This window comes from Urocitellus parryii, chromosome 1 (genome assembly GCF_045843805.1).
Source record: "Urocitellus parryii isolate mUroPar1 chromosome 1, mUroPar1.hap1, whole genome shotgun sequence".
NCBI classification, from domain to species: Eukaryota; Metazoa; Chordata; class Mammalia; order Rodentia; family Sciuridae; genus Urocitellus; species Urocitellus parryii.
In genome coordinates, this window is record NC_135531.1 from 113,131,288 (window position 1) to 113,153,592 (window position 22,305).

Sequence of the window (22,305 nt, forward strand, 5' to 3'; positions counted from 1 at the left end):
TTATTTTTTAGTTTTCGGCAGACACAACATCTCTTTTTGTATGTGGTGCTGAGGATCAAACCCGGGCCGCACGCATGCCAAGCGAGCACGCTACTGCTTGAGCCACATCCCCAGCCCAGCCCTATTTTTGACATTTGTGTAGAGGAAGAGACAGGGTTTATCTCAGGAGATGGGTGCTCAGCAAAGGCGGGGGTTGAGTTGGGAAGGATTAATAGATGATTAATGGGTCAAGAAAAGAGAAATAATTCCCATTGAGACAATAGCACAAGGAAAAGCATGAGGACGAAGCAGAATATAGCCACTGGATGCTTTAAAAGTTAAGCAGGTCAGTCAACATGGCCAGAATATGAGCAGCTAGAAGAAAACTCTGCTGAACATAGCCCTCCTACCCCTCTCCTGCATTATGGAAAACCTTGGCATTACAGTCTGCAGCTTGGACTTTTCCCCAGGAAGATGATAAGGTTTTGAATGGTTCTTAGCAGGGAGTTACAGGATTCAGTTTCATTTATCTGTTCTTTAAAAAGAGCACTCCAGCAGGTGAGACTGGAAGAGCATTCTCAAAGGTGTCCCAAGAATAGTGAAATGGAAGGTCTGGAGTAGGGGGAGGGGGAGAGGGAGATGAGATCAAGAGCAGTGCCAGTTCTGGCCTGGGGATACAGATGGGAAAGGCAGTATCTGCTGTTTCTGCTCACACTGCACTCACTCCTTTTCAAAATTTTCTTTTAAAAAAAACATCCTTGCCAAGTGTGGGTGGCTCATGCTTGTAATCTCAGCAACTCGGCAGGCTCAGACAGGAGGATGGCAAGATCAAGGCCAGCCTCACCAACTTAGTGAGGCCCTATGCAACTTAGTGAGAAAATTTAAACAAAACAAAACAAAACAAGGGCTGGGTATGTGGCTCAGTGGTAGCATGATTGTGTGGTATGTGTGGGGCCATGAATTTGGTTCCCAAAGAGCCAGATGGGGAGGAAAGAACAATTACAAAATCTTTTCCCACTCTCAGGTCCCAGGACTTAAGAGGGTTCTGCTGACCACTCTCCCATTCACCTACTCTATTCTCAAATTGCTACTCTGATGCATACCTCCATCCCCTTCTGGAAGAACTGGGCACATGAAGAAACCAGAGCCAAGTGGCATGGTCTAAATTTTAGTCATAAGAACAAGATCACGTCTGTGAATGTGATCAAAGTGGTTTAATCAGAGTTAATCCTGAATTTTTCTCTCTTCTTACAGGAGTTCAGACTAAAGTTGCTGATGACCAGTTTTCCACGAGGAAGAAGAAAGGAAATCAGAATTGGATCATTCCTGAACTTTTCCTTTACATAAACCAGACTTTGCCCTTCCTACTTAAGTAAACTGGGTTTCTATCACAACCAAGAGTCCTAATACAAAAAAAGAAATGTTTATTTTTATGACTGGCAGATTAAAAAAAAATCTACATTACTATGACAAGAGTGCCTTAAAACATTTAAATCTACAAAAGGCACTTAGGGATTTTATAGCAAACTCTACCCTGAATAATGAAAAGCCAGACCAGACTGTTTTAGAAAATGTTACTGCACCAGATAATGGCACATTCACTCATTCAATTAACATTTATTGAGTATCTTCAGGGTTCTTAGGCTTGTGCAATAAAAACTATAAAAGTGTATGCTTGGGTTTTAGCTGGTCCATCCAAGGGCCTTCTATAAAGAGCAGCTGTGTATGCTGTTCAGACTAATTGTGTGAAGTCACAGAGACCAGGTGTTTCTGTCTGGCCCAACAGCTGCACTTGGTGGTAAGAACACCACCTGAATTTCAGTCTGGCTGTCTATGAAATGAGGCTGATGAAGCAGCAACTCAAATGAGCTCTTAGGTGAAAGATAGAACAGAAAATGTTTAGAATTCCTCTCCTCTCTAATAAAATGTCCCCTAATGTTTATGGAGGAGCCTGGATAAGGCATCACACCAGGCCATCTTTTCTTTCTTTGCTTTCCATGAGAAAATACCACTATTTGCATGGGTGGGCTTAACTGTTAACAATGCACCTACATCTCAACATATATATGCCTAGGTGGTTGCCTCCTGCCCTGTTTGCTTTCTTGTGACTAAGTCCACATAAATCTCAAGTGTCCATCTTCAGTGAGTTTTTCTTGATTTTGCCACAATGTGTCCATCCCTACTTCTGATAGCACCACCTCAGTGTGTGCCATTTTGGTGGCACTGACTCCCCATTGTTTGACACCTTGGTGGGGCCATCAGTTCATGCATCTAACTCAAGAGTATGCATGCCCCTCAAACTAGACCAAAGGTATGTTTCCTGACTAGTCTGCTGAATCCAAGCAGACTTCCGGATGTGCCTCTGGAGAAAGAACATCAGTTCTCCTTCCTAGATGGCCAGAGCAGTTGTTTCCATCCTGAGAGTGGTTCTTCTGACTTCCCTTTGACATCTTAGGGTATCCTCAATGTCACATTTTGTTTTTTCTTGCTTTACAACTAAAAATACTTACCTATAAACAATAGTCTATGGCAATTTAAACACAAAACAATAGCTAACATTCATAGCATACTCTGCAGCTTAGAATGTACTTTCACCTTCAATTTATCTCTTTTAATCAACCTTTCTGGAACTGAATTTTCTCCTCCCCCCAAATAAATCACTTATTGATTTCTCTATTTCTCAGAACAGCACAATCATTCTTTCAGTCACTTAAGCTTTTTAAAATCTCAGAATGATTTTGACTTTATGCTTTTACTAACCCCTATAATCAGTCACCTAATTCTAAATATGGGATCTCCCAGATCAACCCCTTGCTTCCCATATTCTCTGCCTCCACCTTTATCAGAGCCTTCCCTTCGACCCAGCCTTGCTCTGTGAGAGTGCCACCAGCTTACTGTCTGCAATGCCACTGTCAGAAGGATATGGCTAAGATTTTATTTTCATTGTGTCACTCCTCTTCTTCCTGCGGTTTAAAGAACAAACATTATAGGACAATGGTTTACAAGGCAATTCCTTAACCTAAATTCTGGATTTGCCATAAGCAAGCTCTTCCTCTTCTCCAGCTTACATCCCACTATTCCTCAGCAGAATACCTTTGCTAGAAATAAGTTTACTCAAAGGTTTCTAGCCAGCATCCCCCAGAAAAAGAAAAAGGTTGTAATTTTTTGCAGGTCCTTCTCATTTTAAGTGGAGTTCTTTCTACACTCGTTGAATCTGGGCTTATCTTATGATTTGATATAATTAATGGGAGAATAGCTAATGGGAGAATAGCTAATGGGATATAAGCAGAAGATTAAAAGTCACCTTTACCCTGGGAGTTGTTCTTTTTCTGTTCTTAGAACACTGTTTGGTTGCTATGTAAAAAATGCCCAGGCTGAAGAATGAGAGGTGCATGTGCCAGTCACCTGTGTACCTGATGGTGTGACAACTTTCAGGCAAATCAGTGAGGCCATCCCAAGATCATTCACTTGCTAACTGATGATGCTTGAAGGAACCCAGCCAGGATTAGCAGAAGCAGAAGCACCTGGCTGAAGTCAGATCAAACTGTTGACCAGAGGAATATGAGCTATAGTAGTTGTTTTAAGCAACTAAAATTTGGGGTTATTTTATTACTCATTTTTATGATTTGGGTATAAGGTGCCTCCCCAAAGCTCCTGATAATATAAGAATATTCTGAGGTAAAAATGATTATGAGAGCTATAACCTAAATCAGTACATCCTAGTTTGAATGGACTGACCATATGAGTGGTAACTATAGGCAGGTGGGATGGGGTGAGGCTGGTGGTGGTGGGTTCTTGGGAGCATGCTCTGGAAGGGTTCTTCTTTCCTGTGGCTCCATCCCTTCCCTTCTTTCTCTCTTTCTGCTTCCTGGCCCTGCCATGAACTGAGCATGGCCCTTCGCTTCATCTTGGGTCTAGAGCAAAGGAGTCAACTGTCTCTAGTCTGAGACCTCTGAAACTGTGAGCCCCAAATAAACGTCCCCTCCTCTAAATTGTTCTTGTTGGGAATTTTGGTCACAGTGATAAAAAGCTAACCAAAAACATTGATCAATCGATAACTGATATGGTCACTTCATCCTCCAAATTCCATCTCAATTACTATTTAGTATCTTGGGCATTCAATTAAAAAATGTCTTCTTTAATGTTTTGTTTCATTATTTAATTTTGATGTGTCCTATCTCCACCTATTAAGTTCCTTGTAAAAAAGGTTATTTCTTTATGTTTCTATATTCCACATACGTGTGAAGTGAATAACAAAACCTCCTTAGGAGTCTCTTAGTACTTTTTAGGGACCAGCTATCAATCATATCAATTAACAATCAGCATTTCAACATATTTCAATCATTAATTTTGAATGCTAAAAAGGAGTTGACAAGATGCAAACCACAAAATATAAAATCTATTTATCTAATTTCAAAATAACACATAATATATATTTATGGATTTGTGAATTTGTTTTCAGTAAATTTTGTACTGCAAGTAAACCTACATACCAATCAAAGGGACAAAAAGAAACAAATGTGTAAGGATGAGTGTTTCACAGAAGCGACTACTTGATTTTCACCAGGGTATTACTTTTTCCCAAGACGCATATTTCTCCTACGTCGCTTACGACGGTAACCTGAAAAATTGCCAAAAACTAAGCTTTTATTCTAAGTGAGTCACTGATTCTCTTGTTGCTCTTCAATTAGATTTTGCATTTAAAAGAGAAATTCCCCTGTGTTTCTTATAATGATGCACCTGCTCCTTGGGAGATTTCCTCTTTTGACAAGAAATGCCTTAAATCTGGCAAGAAAAATGGCTCCGGGCTTTCTCTGATAATATCAAAGAACATTTGTTTGTATTAGATGTTTGTGTGGGTTTCCCTCCTCTTAAAAGCAATAAAGTACTGCTATGATTCTTTCCAAAACAACAGCACACACAAAGTTTCTTGGCCTCTATTCTGTGTTTCCACTGTACACCTGCACCAGAACGAATGCCTGGAATTAGCAAAGCTGTGACATGGCAGAGAAATTCACTTGCTTTAGTCACTTCCTTTCAGACATCAACAAATGGTGAATGTCAAGTTCATGAATACAGCATCATTTCCACTCTACTGTCTTAAAAACTTTCTTCATGGAATGCTTGCTATAGAGACAAGGGTGCCATTCAATGTTACATCCCTTCTTTCTAAATTTCCTTTATCATTATCTGAGATATTCAAAGATCTGTAAGAGAAGGCTGGTCATATTCTTTCTGATTCAAGGTTTGAAAATTCAGCATTTGATTATAGGTAACCCTCTACTAATACACCCTTCCAAAGACTTCTGTGACCAATACCAAAATGTCACATCCTTTTCTAATGGTTTTAACTGCATTTTAAAGGTGTCTCCCTTCACCCTACCATATTGAATATAATTTGAGTTGCTTTAGAAACAGCCAATAAGCATTCTCTCCCAGGTGAGTACACATTAGCTTATTGGTTTCCAACACCTTGTTCTCTTCGATTTTTAAAATTTCAATATGTACAAATGAAATACAGATTAAAACCGATTCCCAACTGAGATGTCTGTTCCAGAAAATAAAAAATAGGTTTTCACCTTCCTGCAGATTCAGCAACGAAAGTGGTTCTTGAAAATTATGTGTTTAGAGTGACACCTTGGAGAACTGACATACTCTGCACACATGTAATCCTCATAAACCTCCCAAGACAGCCCTTATTTCATTTTGCAAACTGCACCCTGGCTGGGCTCCATGGCACGTGGTGTGTGGCTAGATTGTCCAGCAGGGGTTCTCCCTTTTTCCAGGCTATTTGATGGGCACTTGTCAGTAATAACCAAAAGAAGTGGAGCCCAGCCTCCAACAAGTGAAAAGGGGTATAGACAACAATGTTTCCTTAATTAACTTTCCCAAGGAAAGCAATGTTCCCACAGGAAAAAACAACACGTTTCCACCCTCCTAGCGGTCCATTGAAAATGAGCAACAATGCTGTTGCCTTTTTGTTTCCTAAAGACTTTCTTTGCTGCAAGCAGTAGCGTGTTCCTCAAAGAATGCTAGTATTTCCTGTGGAAACTGTATGGCTGCCAGAAAGGGCTCATAATTTTTCCTCTTTTCTTTCCGTAAAAAAATGAAATAAACAAAACGTGGCACTTGACAATAGCCAAAATTGAGTTTCACCTCACTTACCACCTGCAGATGAAAGTCATCACCACAGAGAAGGCCAAGGGAGAAACATTCCCGCTTAAATGGACTTCAAGCGCAGGACAGCCCTGGAAGGCGGTCCGGTCCGAGCCCGGGCTGGACGGGGCAGCCAGGAAGCCTGGTGCTGATGGGAGAGGGGCTCCCCCTGGGCGGCGGCAACACCAGGTGTCCTTCTTTTCGTTTATTATTGTTGTTACCACCTTTGCTATTACTATTACTTCACCCTCTTCTTTTATCAGCTCTTGGGAGCCACTGCACTGCCCATCACTGCTTTTGATAAGATCAGAAGCGGCAGCAAGAATAATAACCACACGAAGAGGGCAGATAAAAAAGAACAATCCTTTAGAAACCGAGGCGGGAGCTATTTCCCCTTCCCCGGAGTAAAGCAACCGCTTGGCAGCCGCCGCCGCCGCCGCCTCTGTTACTATAGAGACCTCCCCCCAAACCCTTTCTGCAGAGGCGCTTCAGCTGCCCCAAGCAGCCGGGACTCGCCGCACAAAGGGGGCCCAGGGGGTAGAGGGAGAAGGGGCGACACCCGCCGGAGTCGCCCGGTGCAAAGTTGGAAAGGCATAGCCGCCGGTGCCGCCGCCCCTCGTCTCCCCGCGGGCGCCCGCTGAGGATCTGGACTCACCGGGTTGCCAAGCGCGCCGGCGACTCGGGACTGACAGACGGACAGATGGACGGCGGCGGCGGGAGCAAGAACAGCCACAAGGAGAGCAGACGAGCGGCGGAGGCGCTGCCGCGGCTCCTCTACGTCACAATGCGGCCGGGCCTCTGGCGCCGCTCCCCGGGCCCCCCAACTGGCGCGCGCGGGCGGGGGTAGCCCCGGGGCGGCCGCGGCTGGGAGCCGGCGCCGAGGGATTCGGAGCGCGGCACGGCACGGGCGCACGGTCAGAGACCCGGGTGCGGCCACCACTGCTGAGGCTGTCGGAGTCGCCGCGCCCTCGGCTGCCGTGCGCACCCGCGCCCGCTCCCCAGGCCAGCGAGCCCTGCTCTGCCTGACTGACAGCGACCCTCCCCGCCCTCCCCGTGGCGCCCCCCGCCCGGCCCACGTCCCTCCCTCGCTGCTTCCTTCCCGGGGATCCCTGGCCAGCCTGGCAGCTCCTGTGCAGGGACCTGCTCCTTTCTTCTTTACCTTTGGCTCTTCTACCTCTACTGCCTTTGCTTCTCCCCAGCTGGGTTTCGCCTCTCCTTCCCGCCTACTTTTGGCCCCTGCTTCCCACTTTGCCCACCCCCACTTCGCAGCCTCTCCCCCTTGAAATGAAATCGCCCCTCACCGTGATCTATGCGTCAACCGCTGTCACCTCATTGGTCCCCAAACCATTCCTGGGTTCCAGCATAAACCGGGAAGAGACTCAGGGAGGGGGAGAACGGAAGGTGGGCTTGATCCTGGGAAACTGTTGTGTCTGAGAAGCGTTTTGGCAAGCGTAATTTGCGTTGGCTCCGAGTCTTCAACCCTCAACCTTCCCCCTCCCCGAGGCTCGCCCACCCTCTTCGCCAAGTAGGGAAGGGCAAGGGGAGGGGAGGGGGGTCCTTTGCCCAGAATGTTCTGTGCCTAAGTGTGAGTGGTGGTGAAGAGGATCTTGGTCTGAAATATTGGCTTGTTAATTCAACAACGTTTTAATGTACTCATGATCCTATAGTTATATTAACTTTACTTTTAGTGTTTCTTAATTGTTTAGGGGCAGGATGAGGCGGCAGTAACGCCTGCAGTGGTGACTGCCTCTTTCCTTTCTTATTTCCGAAATGAAATCAGGAGGGAGTGGAAGCATTTATGGTAACTTTGGCTCACAACCGCCTCGCTGTTGCCCTTTGGAAAGCTTTAAATGGTTTTAAAGAAATCTCTTTCCCAGGCGAGATGACTGTGAGCCTTCACTCAGCAGAGCAATTGAGGACCACAGTCTTGTTCCAGTGTTTGCCTGCCTACCTGAAGCTGTCCCAGAGAGGTGTGAGTACCTAAGACCTGGCCAGTTTCAGAGCATCCTTGTTCCCTTTGCTATCTTCAGAGAAGAGCGCCAAGAACCAGATAAACCCAGCACTGTCTGGGTAGTGGCCATTGGGGATGTTTGTCATGTGTGACCCTGTCATTGAAAATATATTGCCATTAAAAAGAAAGTCCTGGTTGTTTAAACTGGTGTTCCCTGGGTAATTAGCGTAAGTAATTACTATATGCGGTCCCTATGGAGTGCATAGGAAAGAGGCAATTATGGGTCTTGGAATGGCCAGAGCAATCCTTGCCCTGGACCTATTTGGACTAGTATCATAATCACTGAAATGGGGAGTAACTTGAATACCAGCAGACATTTCACGTGCTTTTAATTCCATTTCTTTCTTACTGAAAAGTTAAATTTCTTTCTCGGCTTGTGACTTTTAACCAAGAGCATGTCCTGCAGTATTATTTGTTTATTGTAACTGATCATGTATAAGATTCTAAGTACTTATATGGAAAGTGGCTTCATGATTTTGAAAATACACATTATCCCTCAGTAGAAAATGTAAAATCAGATGACATCATATGGCACTAAAAATACTTGAAAATATTGGGTTTAATTTGTTCACATCTGGTTAAAATAAAACTGGTTTTTTTTTTTGTTGTTTTTTTTTGTTGTTGTTGTTGTTGTTGTTGTTGTTTTTTTTTTTTTTTTTTTTTGCCTAGTGTAAACTTTTGAGAAAAGCACATCTTGCTTTCATCCGGTAGATATGAATACATGAATGTAATTGTTGTCACCTTTAACTTGATCTTCAAGGAATATACTTTTATTCTGTCTTTAAACATTTCTATGCTCTTCTTTTTAAAATCAAATTTCAACTTATTGGCAGAATCATTTTATTGAAGCATTATAAATTTTTCAACTGTCCTAAACATCCCCTAGTTCTAACAATGAGCCAGGTATTAACTCAGTGTATCTGATTCAACAATAAGGGACATATTATATGTACAGAAAATGGATGGTTCTGGGAGAGAAACTTTCTGTTTTTGTATACATACCATACTGTAAAGAGCAATCTTTGAGATGTTGTTTCAGCTATTTCCTTTATTTTTTGTAGTTCTTTTGTTCTTTTTTTTCTGTTTCTAACATGTTTTTGATTACATACTTACCATTGTTTCCATGTGATTATTTTTGCAATGTGATTTAGATCTATGCTTGTATACACTTTCCCACATAGGCTGTGAGCTTGCTTTTGTTTGGATTGTTAGTTGGTTTGCTGCTTCTTTGCAAATTCTTGCCAAATGCAAACCACAAATTGATACACCAAAGTGTGGAAGTAGTTTGGTTGAAACAGATTTGAGATTGGATGGCAAGAATATTAGCTTCCTCAGCATAATGTTGGCTTATTTGCCAAGAAAACAAACTGCTTCTTTCTAGTCCTTCAGGCACTTCTTAGTGACACCCAGTTTCTGATACTGTTTTCTAATCAAACAGATGCCTCTAAAGGTACCTAGAATCAATAGAGTAGTTTAGCAGCCATAGCCACTGGGCCACTTTCTCCTCTGAACAAACCCTATGCCCATGCATGCCACAGCGTAGGGTGTGTTTCTCCTAGAGTACTTGGCTTGTTTCTGCTTCTTGCTGGTTTCTTATCCCCTACCATTCAGTTGTCAGCTACCATCAATAATGACAAGGAATTTGTATTACTCATATTTGGATCCTCAACACTGAGCACATTTTTACACTCCGAGTTAGCTACTGAAAATAATTAGTGCAGAAGTGCATTTCACTGTATATCATCTGCCAAAGAGCTGCCATGTAATTGTTCATTCAATTATTACAATTAAACATCTGCCTCCTCTATCCTTTTGCCCAATTTCCATAATATATCTTTATTGTGCTATAAAAATCAGATGAAACTACCATAATATTGTCAGTGATCAAACAGGAATGTATTCTCTATTTTTTTTTTATATTTTTAAGTGCAGATTTTACTTAATAAAAATCCAACTCTGGCATAAAGGCTCAGTTTTTACTGAGTGATTCTGGATCATTGGAAAGAGTGTATTTGAGGTCCTTTTTAATAATTCAGTTGGGTCAGGCTACTTTTTTATTCTGGACCCACGTTTGTTTCATTTGTTTTGCCCTCACCACATATAAATCATTATAAGTTATTTATATCAAGAATCAGACCATACTGCATGTCTTATGCAAATGTGATTGTATCAGTCAGGATAGGTTAGGTTATGCTGTGGTAACAATCATACAACCATCACTCTAAATTTCCATACATCAATAAAAATGTATTCCTTGCTCTCACTATACCACAATTTTAGATCGGCTACATCTTTGCTTCACATCTTTCTCACTTTAAGACACTAGCCTAGTGGAACAATATCACTGGCCACTCTAGTGAAGGAAAGAAATCTCTAGAGTGTCTTACACCAGGAATTAAATGCTTCAGTTCAGTCATTTTTGCTCACAACTCAGTGACCAAACTAGTTGTGTGGCTCTAGCCAATAAGAGTATGAGAAAGTACAACCCTACAATATATCCAAAATACTTTTAAATAAAAACATGAAAGGATTATGAACATATTACATTTCACTGTAGACATAAAACATAAGAGAACTCTCTGGATGTTTTACATAAAAGCAATACAACTATGAAAACTGATGCTGAACAAAAGTATAAATGCTATACCCATGTTAATTTCTGAACATGTTAGTTTCTGAAATAGCTCAGAAATAAAACTAATGAAACTATAGGGCTTTGACAAGATTGATTAGGAACCCAGACTTTGATCATTTTTGAGTTTCAAAGAGAAAGGAATGATTAGAGATGATATATTGTTACCAGTTTTCTACTAGGTTCTAGAACATTTCCCCAATCCTCCTTTCTTGTATGCTGCCTCCATATCCTCTACTTCTTTAGAGCAATGTGTCTTTTTGTGCCTGAGCTGAGCATAAATAGGAATTGGATATTCCTTACCTGACCTGTTTCTATGGTAATTTCTTCACTAATGTTTATTTTTTCCTTAAGTATTTCTTTCTTTCTCTTTTCTTGGGCTTTTGAGTTTAGCACTTCTAATAAAGTTATAACTGAAAAGGGAAATTGCCGCAGTCCGGCTGCAGCAAAATAACCGGGGGGTGACGAACAACTTGTGTAGATTGATACAGCAGGAGTAGGAGCCCTTTATTGTAGGACAGGAGGGGTATTTATACATTCCACACAGCTTATCTTAATTAACACAAACTAGATACAGCAGTCAACCAATAAGGAATCTCCACACTTAATGGCTCGCTGGTGCCACCTCACAAACCACTCCCTCTGGCAAAATGCCAGGCGCCATCCTGACTTGTTTACAGACTTTAACAGGAGATGAAATTCAAATATGGCAGTGTGGCTGCTTAAAATATAGCAGCTTTGATTTAAAAACCTGGTGTAGAAGAAATTTTATGGATTATTAATCTGATTCCCTAAGATTATCCTGGGAATCCAATTATTCCTATTACTGTGCCTTATGCAGTTTTATAAATCATTAGAGGCTTCGTTGTTGGTGTTTTAAAATGGAAACAATTGGACAATATACAAAAATACAACTAGAGACAGCCTGGGGCCCAAGTATAGAAAATATCTACAAGAGACTAAGGGGACTTCCTGTAAATCCTCCAATTTGGAAGCAGTGATCATTCCCCTATGTTCATCTTCCCTAATGAGTCACCAGCAGAGAGCACAGTGAATCCGTAAAGCTACTGGAAGAGAGAAACTATGGATTCCAAACTCTCTTCAGACAATATATAAATTTCACTGCTGGATTTAACTGTACTTATTTTAACACAATAGCTGGATACTTGAAAGTCAGCATTGAGACTGACTTGGGTTCATTGTTCAGCTTGGCCTTAAGAGACTCTTTGCCCATTGTCCTTAGGCTCCATCTGTAAACCTTCAGTTTTGATTTGAAAGTGGTATTCTTGCAGCTACCTAAGCCCCAGTGGACTGCCTCTTTTTTTCCAGAGATTCTACCCACATTTCCTGGAAAGTTTTTTTGCCTGTCAGGGTAAATTCTCATCTTCAGGTCTAATTGAACGATTCCCCTTGGGATATATCACAGCCCTATCTGTCACCTGATGTCTCCATTCTGAGTCAGGTTGCCATTTACAAGATAGTGAACTCTCTCCCTGGGCACTGTGCTCTCAGGAAACAGCAGTAGTTGAGAAACCTGTGTTTTTGTGTTCCAGAAAATGGCTCACCATAAGGAACCACCCTTAACCATGTGACTTTGATAAAACTCAATCTACTCTTTCTCATGACTCCCATAGGACTCACAATTGACTCCCTTGTTTACCTATGATAAGGCCAAGCCCAGACCTTTCTGTTTTTGCCTGAATGTGCTGAGAAGACCAGACACAGACCTTCCAAATTCCTATTCTTTGTCTCATGAATGATTAGCTGAGATTAAATTGTCCCTTTGAAACTTGTGAGTCACAGAGATAAACTTTTCAACTGACTGGCCTAGATTTTTTTTCCCCAGTTGCAGAAAGATCCTAACTGTAAATTCATTTACCTACTTGTCTACTCCTCTCCATAAAAGTCTAAGGCAAAATCAACACACAAAAACACTGGTATTCAAAATTAGGGTGTCCATATTGTAAGAATCTGAATAAAATGAATCTTGTTTGTTTTTGCCCTTATATAATCCTTTCATCCTTTGTCTTTTACTTTTTCTACTTTCTTCAGATTTTTAAAATTTGTTTTAATTAGTTATACATGGCAGTAGAATGCATTTTGACACATCATACATAAATGTAATATAACCTCATTCTTCTGCTTGTACATGATGTAGAGTTATATATGTACATAGGGTCAAAATGTCTGATTCTACTATTCTTCCTACCCCCATACCCCCACCCCTTTATTCACTCCCCTCTGTCTAATCTGAAGTGTCTCTATTCTTCCCTAGCCCTCTTTCTCTAAAACTGATGTGAATCAATATCATGGATATGCTATTTAACCATAAGTAATTATTTCTAAGCAAACTTTTGCAACAAATAATTTTATCTGTAAGGGAAATACCTGACATTCTAAAACAACTGAGGAGCGTTTTAAAGCCCTTCAAATTGTACAAATTTATTATTCAAGTTTTTCTTCATTTTTTCTTTTCTTTTTTTTAAAAATTATTTGTGCATCTTAATTACACAGAAGGGTGGATTTCACTGTGGTCATTTTTTTCTGTTGGTGACATAATTTTCCTACATCAGAATATTCAACTTAGGGATAAATGTGAATGCTATACATTTGCTAAATGGTCACTCTATTTGCTCTTATAACATGACATGTACATAACAATATTGTATTTATTAAAGACCCAGATCTATTCTGTTGCTCTATCAGGGAATCAATATTGTACAAAGCTTGGGGCCAGGGTTGTGGCTCAGTGGTAAAGTGCTTGCCTCGCACGTGAGAGACCCTGGGTTTGATCCTCAGCACCACATAAAAATAAATAAACAAAATATTGTGTCCATATATAACTAAAAAAAATTAAAAAATATATTTTACAAAGCTTCCAAATCAGTACTTTGCCTTCTGAGTTACACTACTTTCCAACTTGGGCCACAAAAGACAAATATTTTTTAAGTTGTAGGATTAGGATGGGTGCTTTCATCAATGTATATCTCACAGATTAAAGACTACTTAATACAGTGAAGAAGAGAGAGAGAGAGAGAGAGAGAGAGAGAGAGAGAGGGAGGGAGGGAGGGAGGGGAGGGGAGGGGAGGGGAGGGGAGGGGAGGGAAGAGGAGAGGAGAGGAGAGGAGAGGAGAGGAGAGGAGAGGAGAGGAGAGGAGAGGAGAGGAGAGGAGAGGAGAGGAGAGGAGAGGAGAGGAGAGGAGAGGAGAGAGAGAAAGGGTTTGTGCCTTTCTTGTGTGCACAAGAGAGATCCTCAGGGGAGCTTCACTCCCAGAATGATTCCCTGATTACAGGCCAGTGTGCATAAAATAAGACATCATGTGGGGCAGTCTGACCCTGACTGGGGATTTCCATTTTCAGAGGAGAAAAAAAAAATGAAAAAATTTCATTTAAGATGAAAACTTAGGGCTGGAAAGTCTTACAAAATTCACATTCTGTAAGTTAGACACTAGGGATTTCACACATGTGCACAAAAACAGATTAAATCTCTGTTTTAGTATTTGAAATTAATTTAATTTTTTAAGGAATATAGATAATTTGAGTGTGTTTAAATGATTTAAAGAGGAATGGAGGTTAGCCATGCCACATTCACTTGGACCTGCCATGGTTGCAGACTATGAAATCTATGAAAATGCATTCCATCAATTGCTTATCAATTGTAACCACATTATATATTTAATTACAGCTGATTGTATAGGCAATTACAATGTCTCCTTTCTAGATTTTGACAATAATTTTAGGACTGCTTATAATTTGTGTTTTACATGTTATTATGATATATGTCCACCTTAGTTGGATCCAGAATTTCTATTATCTTTACAAACAATTCACTATTTTTCCTCACCTATTATACCTTGAGACCAAATAATGCATTTGAAAATGATTAGATGGATTCACAAGTGGTATTCACATCTACGAAATGTAAAGGGGGGATTTAGATCCTGTGAGGATTAAAACTATAACTGACTTTAGTCCAAGGTTTTATCTTTAAGCCGCTTTTAGTGGGTTAATAGGACAGAAACCTCCCCACCCCTAGATAAGCCATGCAAAGGAATTAGAATTGGTCACCTCTAAGCAGCAGCAGAAAGATGTCAATGAGTAGAATGCTTAAGTAATTATAATCCCCAGTGTTCAAAGCCAGAATAAATCCTATTTCCAAACAGTTTTGGGGGATAAAGAGTAGTTCTGAAAATGAATTAAGTTTTTCAGCCTTCGAAATAACTATCTTGTGAGTTTTGTTTTCTTCCCCAAATTTATAGCTTTCAGAATCTTGTTCTCTAGCATGGGGACATATGGTCCTCTGCAGAATAAAACAAAGAAAGAAACTGTAAATATATAGAAAGCTGGATGAAATTTAAAAAGCTGATGGCTGATTTAAAAACAAATGTTTCTTGTAAATCATGGGGAGATTTTTAAAGTTGGTTTATAAGAATAGAGAAAGATGGAATTGTTGATGGAACAAATGTTTTTAAAATTTAAAGTCCAAGGTAGCCCTGTAGTTTAGAGATTAAGTACACTGACCTAAAAGTCAGACTTCTTAGGATCAAAACTCACTGTCTTCACTATCTGTCACTGTCTTTAAAGTTATTTAATGCAAGCAGGCTATCATTTCCTTAAGTACAAAATAGGCTGTTAGAGTCCCTACTTCAAAAAAAATATTATGGGAATTAAGTAAGCTAATATTTTAAAATAATTGAAAAACTAAATACATTAAGAGAATAAGTATTTTGTTAAGTAAGAAAACTCTATGTAGCCTAAGCATCCTGTGCAAATCACTGGCAATATAAATTCTGGAGCTGAGGTCTGGCTAGCTGGATGCAAATCTATTTCTTTGCTTATATCATGGCATAAATGGAACCAGAATTCTTTGTTCCTTAAGCTATAATGGTAGCACATTGTGGAGACTTATGCAATAATGTATCCTTGTTCACAACCCTATTCTTATAGTAATCACACAGATTAAATAAAATGTTATATACAAAAACCTTTAAATTCATGCTTAAGTATTGCTATTGGCTCTCTGGAAATTTTAAGACTTTTTAAAATTTAGATTCTCTCATTTGATACTTAATTTTGGCTCATAAACAGCTTTTAACTTGTACTCAGGCTTTTAATGGTAATTTGACTAGCAATTCAGGAAAGGATGAAGAAAGAGAACAAATTGTCAAAAATTAAACATCTTTGTTGTATATGGCCTTCATAAAAATAGAGGGGAGATCAGTGGACTAGAAGAAGTATGGTAAAAGGGAGGGAGGAGAGAAAGAGGAAGAACTATGGAATGAAATTGACCAAATTTTGCTACATATATACATAATACCACAGTGAATTCCACCTTGGTATATATCTATAAAGCCCCAATTTAAAAAAAAAACAATAAGTAATTAGAAGGAAGAACAGTGGGATGAGGAAGGGAGGAGAGGAGGGAAAGAGGAGGTACTAGGGACAGAAATGGAGCAAATTATGTTCCATGCATTTATGATTATGTCATAGTGAACCCCACTATCATGTACAAGTATAATGCTCTAATAAAACATTTTTTAAAGTAAAAAATATCTTTAATGAGAGAGTAGTATTAATGTTTTTAACTCTAGAACTGAATGTTATATGATCTTGATATGTTTGCCATTAATGTGATATAAATGGAAAAATACAGTTCTTGGGAAAATACAAAGTACTTCATTATGAATTATTCAACAAATTCTGAACAACTGTTATGTGCTTGGTCCTAGTGCCCTAGTATAGTTAACAAACACTTATATTGCAGTGTTGTTTACAGTTATAGAAGCAAGAAACAGAAATAACTGTGGCAGAACACAAAGAGAGGATCTAATGTAACTTTGGATGGTCTGGGAAGGCCTCTGAGTATTGGAGAAGAAGAATTCAACACCATGAATAGTGAAGACACACATTCCAGGTGGATGCAGCTTGCACTGCTGAGTGTCCATCCATAACCACTTGGAAGCCAGATAGTTCTCAGAGTAGCTTTCAAAATGCTAAGTGATATGAGGAGGGTCATGTGCAATCTACTTCTTGGACAGGTATACACATGTATATAAACAAAACCAATCATCCACACCACCACTGTTAACCATAGACTTAGGAAATGAATGTGGGGATGTTGATGTATGGAAGTGCTTGCAATGCTTCTGGGCATTCCACATCACTGCTTGTTGCTCATCCCTAGAAAGTGTCTTCAGAGAAGATAGGAATTCCCAAGGCCTCCTGCCCAGTATAAGGATCAAGCCATAATACTAGAAATGTATGGCCAAGGTAGACAAGAGACTGTCTCAAAACCTTGGAGAATTGAGATTAGAACATAAAATAAATCCAGGGGCAGCAGAAAATTATGAAAGTGATGGAAAAGTCTATGAGAATCATAAATAATCTGGAAGCTACTTTGAAAATTTTTATTATCTAATGTGGAATTTAGCTTGAGAATTATGAAATAGAAATTTAAAGAGCTCACCTTTAACTTTCCATATTTTCTGAAATCTATCATACTTCAGAATAGCTTTTAATAGCTATATTGATTTAAGGGAAAAGAACTTGGAATCTTGGTACAGATTTGGGGAAATGTGATTTTTTTAAAATAACATCAATTTTATGTTCAGAGCATCCTAAACTACTTAGAAGTATGTTGTGTTATATAAAAGTATCATAAATTCACAGCAAATGCTTTCAGTATAACCTGCAGGGTCTTTCTGTGGCTGCACTGTTGTACAGTAGCCTCAAGCCATGAATACTTATTGAACACTTCAAGTTCAAATTGAGACACACTTTAAATATAGTGTGTCTGGATTTCAAAATCTAAGTACACAAAGAATGTAGAATATTCCACTAATAGTTGTATGAGTTTGGATATATTGGATTAAATAAAATATTTAAAATTAATTTCACCTGTTATTTTTATTTTTTAAGTCTAGCTACTAAGAGCCTAAAAATCACACATTTCTATTGGACAGCTCTATCCTAAAGCAATGTGAAAAATCATCCCTATCGTACCTGCTCCCTAAACATCCATCCCCAACTGTTCTGTCAAAATGGACAGCAGTGTTGTCAGAGAGGGAACAATAGGCAGCTAACCAGCTACAGGTTTACATGGAAGGTAACAGATGGATGTGACAGCTAGGCAGTGTTGGAAAAATTGACGCTCCATAGAAAACTCATCAATAAATGTCAGAAGGAAACTACTAATGTGTTCTGTAGATGTTCCCGAAGACGGAAACTGGGAGCATTAAAAACAGAAGAACAAAACAAAACATTATTTTATTCTTGTGCTCAGTGACTGAGGGGCTGCAGAACATATATTGCCCTCTAGATCTACTAGGCTTCTTCAAACAGGAGAACATGCTTGGTTCTCCAAACTTATACCCAACCTTCCTTCCATGTCCATCCCAAACAAATGAACAGTCAGAAAACAAGTCTTTACAGTCATTGGGTTAAACATCCAATGCACATTGCTCAAGCTTCATGACAATAACCCCATTCCAAGTAGAGTATGAAACAGATGTTGCTGATACTTAATGTGAGCTAAAGACAGAAAAACTAACATATCTTAACTATTTGGCTGAAGGAAAGTCTTTTCCCTTTAAAAGAGATGTGTAAATGCATACCTTTAGGAAACTAATATGTCAGGCTTCAAAGTGACCAGACTGCACACTTGATGTTTTACTAATCCTCCAGCTTCCCCTGTTTTGAGATGGTTATAGAAAAGTCCATTTTGGAATATTTTTCCTTTGGCTTTAACACTTGGCAGAGAAGTTCTGTGTCCTCTGCTTTTCCTTGAGTTAGTTATAAAACTGTTTGTCATCTCTAGCATCCGGAACACCTGCTTTTTAAAGGACTGTTGGCTCAGGAAAAAGAACATAAGTTATTTTTATGCAATAACTCACTAGCTTAAGACTTTTTAAAACCCTATCTGATAAAGTATACTTTCTTCCCTCATAATCAAATAAGGTATTTTTAAAATCAGAAATTTTCATTTTACTAGAATTTCCTTTTGACATAAATCATTGAGAGAATAAATAAATGACAGGGCAGTTGGCAAACCAGAGAAAGAGAAAAGCTTTTGGTCATAACAGGATTCCCAGGGGAAGAAAAACACGCACAACCACATCTAACAATTCAGTGAGAAATTTTTAAAGAAATTATAGAAATCTAAGATAAAGAAATCTTCAAAAATTTATGAAGGGGTTGGGGCTGTGGCTCAGCGGTAGAGCACTTGCCTGGCATGTGTAAGGCACTGGGTTTTTTTCTCAGCCCTGAATATAAATAAATAAAATAAAATTCTATCAACAACCAAAAAAAAATTTATTTTAAATTTATAAAGACCAAGAAGATGAGGGTAGCTCTGTTGTCCTTCTTATGGAATCAACACATTTAAAATCACATACTTAGTGTACAGCTGTCTTTCTTTCTTGCCACAGTAATCTTTTCCTTCTGGGAACTCCCCTTTCCTTCCTATTGACAGCTTTGTTAAACACTTGACCTGCATCCCTTGCCATAGGGTTGAGCACATGACCAAGACCGTCCAATCAGAGGCTGTTATCCTCAAGTCTGTTATGATGGCCCAGGAGTGGAGATTGGTTGGAGCTATGGGGAAAAAGGCATTCTTTCATTTTCTTCTAGATTTTTTAGCTCAAAGGGTGATGAAATTTTAGGGCAGCTGTGGTTTCCAACTTTGCTACCCTGAGGGGATAGACTGGTTGAGATTGAAACAATAAAGAAAAAAGTAGCTCTGAGAAGTGGAAAAAGAAAGACAATCTTGATGAAAAAATTTAAGTCCCTGGATTTCTTACTTATATGATCATAAAATTTCCACCCAAGTTCTCTTTTTGGCATAAACTAGTTTGAGTTTGGTTTTTGTCTCTTGTAAATCAAAATGTTCATGACTAATACATGATATTTGAGTGCAAATTAAGTTTATGTAACAAAAGACAAAGAAAGTGAAGGAAGGGGGGAAAGAAATAATAATAAGAACCTTCAAAACTTAAAATGATACAGAATTAGAAAAAAATAGAGAAAATTTACTTTCTCTATCAATATATTAGCAGAAACTATAGTCACTAAACTCTAATATTTCTCTCATTTTCTCTCTCTCTCGCTCTCTCTCTCTCTCTCTCTCTCTCTCTCTCTCTCACACACACACACACACACACACAAAATCTAAAGAGAAAAATTTAACTTATCCACTAGAATGGAAAAAAAACTAATTGCAATAAAATTTTATTTAAATGGTCTGTACACCAATATACAAAGTTTTGAGCTATATCTCTCAGCCCTTTCCATGTTATTTTTTTCTATTTCACTGTTTTCCTTTTTCTTAAGATTGAAAAACTAATAATGTTTTTAAAAATTAGTAAGCTAATGTATACCTGGTGTTATGATGTATGCCTATAATCCCAACAACTTGAGAGGCTAATGCAGGAGGATCACAAGTTCAAGGTCAGACTCAGCAACTTTGCAAGATCCTGTTTCAAAATTTAAAAAAATTTAAAAAGTATTGGCAATGTAGCTAAGTGGTAAAGCACCCCTAGTTTTAATTTCTAGCACCATGAAGACCAAAACACAACAAAAAAAGAAGATGAGGGTGGTTCTGTTTGGCTCTAAAAACTAAAGTATAATCATTAAAAAATTGAATAACAAAATAACATCTATCCAGTAAAAATTGAAATATTACTTTTTCAGACCTATTAAGTATATCCTTATATACTTTCAGATTCTTCTTCACATATATAAAAATATTTTTTCAACCAAAACTGGAATCAAAGTATACTTCATATTCCCAATTTAAAGTCTACTTTTAAAAAATTTAAGGCAATTTATGGTTATATGTCCGTGTTATATGTTCATACCTACAGATCCATTCCATTTTATTTAGTAGCTGAATATTTTGATGTGTTAATGGACATTTAGCATGTCTCCAGTTTTTAATTCACTTTTGTTCTTACTATTAGACCCACAATACAATAATCTTCAATATATTCTTATACTCTTTTCTTTAATTATAATTTTATATTATCATTGCAGCAGTTTCCTAATTGCAACTTGTTAGCTAATGATCAGATGAGGACCGAATGAAAACCTTCATCCTGCACACATCCTTATGTACACAGGGTCTGTGAGGCACTATTTGAAGTGTAACATGAGAAAAATCATCAGTGTAAATGAACTGTCCCAGGACTGGTGAGTTCACAGCCACAGTCACACATGCCCAGTCATCTTCCCTTCTGTTTGTGTCTAACATTCAAATCATGCTCCCCGGCTTACAAGTCTTGGCAGATGACTGACCTCTTTGCCTACATCTCTGCCATTTTCATTGTCAGCTGCTGTCAATTACCAAATGAGACAGTTAGTAAAACAGTTCTTCACCTTCAGGCAGATGTCTGTTGTCCATTCATCTAGATCAAGAGGCTTACGAGCATCTCTAATTCTGAATTCTGTTGGGGTGTTTGGATTCTGGCAGGATTGACAATACAATTGCTGCTCTTTAATCAGCCCAGTGGACAGAAATCATTTATTTTGCTTTCTTCTTTGAATTCCTTTCCAAAGGAGCTTCTAGAGTTTTACTCCAGTCCAGTTCTTTCTTATTTTCTTTGTATTATTATCAAGCCTGAAGACGGTACTAGCTCTTCTATGGTGGTAGTGGTGCTATATGATACTTAAGGTTACTGAAGCCTGACCCAATTACCTTTAATATTTCCCTTTACCTTCCTCAGGCAAGAAAACTTGAGAAAACGATCCTTTCTCGTGGTGGTCTATTGCCTGGATTAATTTTCTTTACTCTGGCGTTTTTATGTGCAGCACTTGTTCCCTTTCCTTGTTTGTCTAGATAACCTGACTGGTGTGGGATGTGCAGATGAATTGCCTGTGACCCCAGAGGATCCACAGAGCCTATGTTTGTTTTTATTTTATTGTTTTATTCAATTCTATTGAAAGGAAGAAAATGACATTAGGAAAAAAAATTATAATTAAGTCTAACAGTGGCAATTATTTGGCCAAAAACTACTGGCTGACTAAAATAGCAAGCCCCAACTCAGGGGACAAAGGAGATAAACTGAAGGCAGATTCATGTTCAAACACAGATTTCAGGAGTCTGAAGCCCATGTCAGCCAGTGTGGCTTCTGTTTTTCTTTGTTTGGCAATCATAAATGGCTGCCACCAAAGCAGGGGCCATTTCTGACTCAAGGCAAGGAACTGACTGCAAAATTGTGGGATAATACCAACCTACTTACTTTGCTTGTCTCCCACCCTCTACCTCTAAAAATAGTCCCTAATTTTCCTTGCGTCTGGAAACTCATTGTTCTAAGCCTTGACTGGGCTGCCCAGGACCCCACTTTATTGTCTCTTCTTGGAAGTGGGCTGTGCATCATATCTTGAGTTTTTCTGTTTTCACACAATACTTGCCACCAAAATATTCTTGGTTTGTGTCCCACTCTCCCTGGATCCTAATGGATGTGGAATCAAGTTGGTAGACTCATGCAAGTTAAAGTCACTAGTGGGAACATGTCTTGGGTAAAACTATGTG

General features: G+C 39.1%; 1 protein-coding gene across 1 annotated transcript in view; it reads right to left on the reverse strand.

Annotated features, from left to right (window-relative positions):
- Sncaip (synuclein alpha interacting protein) overlaps window positions 1-7,000 on the reverse strand; it is a 146,696-nt gene extending 139,696 nt beyond the window's left edge. Inside the window, exon 1 of the mRNA XM_026396183.2 lies at window positions 6,791-7,000. The gene's annotated coding sequence lies outside the window, so the exon portion shown is untranslated. The remainder of the gene's footprint in view (window positions 1-6,790) is intronic.
- Window positions 7,001-22,305: the final 15,305 nt, after the last annotated feature.